Below are 680 nucleotides of genomic sequence, written 5' to 3'. Positions count from 1 at the left end.
AACCCGGTCAGCACAATAATATCATAGAATACATAATGAAGCATCGGATGACATTAGAACTTAAAGTCCATCTTTTGTTCTCATTATAGTCTGAATTCTCAGTGACATCTGACCACATGGTGGCGCTGTGGTCATCTGGGTCCATAGTGAGGACCACTGGTGGGTCGGTTCTGGAGCCTGGAGAATCTCACCTGTGGAATGTGTGTTGGACCGGTCGGAACCAAAGGGGATTGTTGGTTGGGGTCCTTCTTAGGGTCATTGAGATAAACTGGTGGGGAGATGTGCGAGAGTTAACCAATAAAGTAACTACCTAACCTAACCCAACCTAACCTACCTAACCTAACCCAACCTACCTACCTAACCTAACCCAACCTACCTACCTAACCAAACCTACATAACCTACCTAACCAAACCTACCTAACCAACCCTAACCTACCTAACCAACCCTAACCTACCTACCTAACCAAACCTACCTAACCAAACCTAACCTACCGAACCAAACCTACCTAACCAAACCTAACCTACCGAACCAAACCTACCTAACCAACCCTAACCTACCTACCTAACCTAACCAAACCTACCTAACCAAACCAAACCTACCTAACCTAACCAAACCTACCTAACCAACCCTAACCTACCTACCTAACCAAACCTAACCTACCTAACCAAACCTACCTAAC

Source organism: Embiotoca jacksoni, unplaced genomic scaffold (assembly GCF_022577435.1).
Source record: "Embiotoca jacksoni isolate LCO1_2020_lvr unplaced genomic scaffold, fEmbJac1.0.p SCAF_21, whole genome shotgun sequence".
NCBI classification, from domain to species: domain Eukaryota; kingdom Metazoa; phylum Chordata; class Actinopteri; family Embiotocidae; genus Embiotoca; species Embiotoca jacksoni.
The sequence above is the reverse complement of the archived record's forward strand: the minus strand, read 5'-3'. Positions refer to the sequence as shown.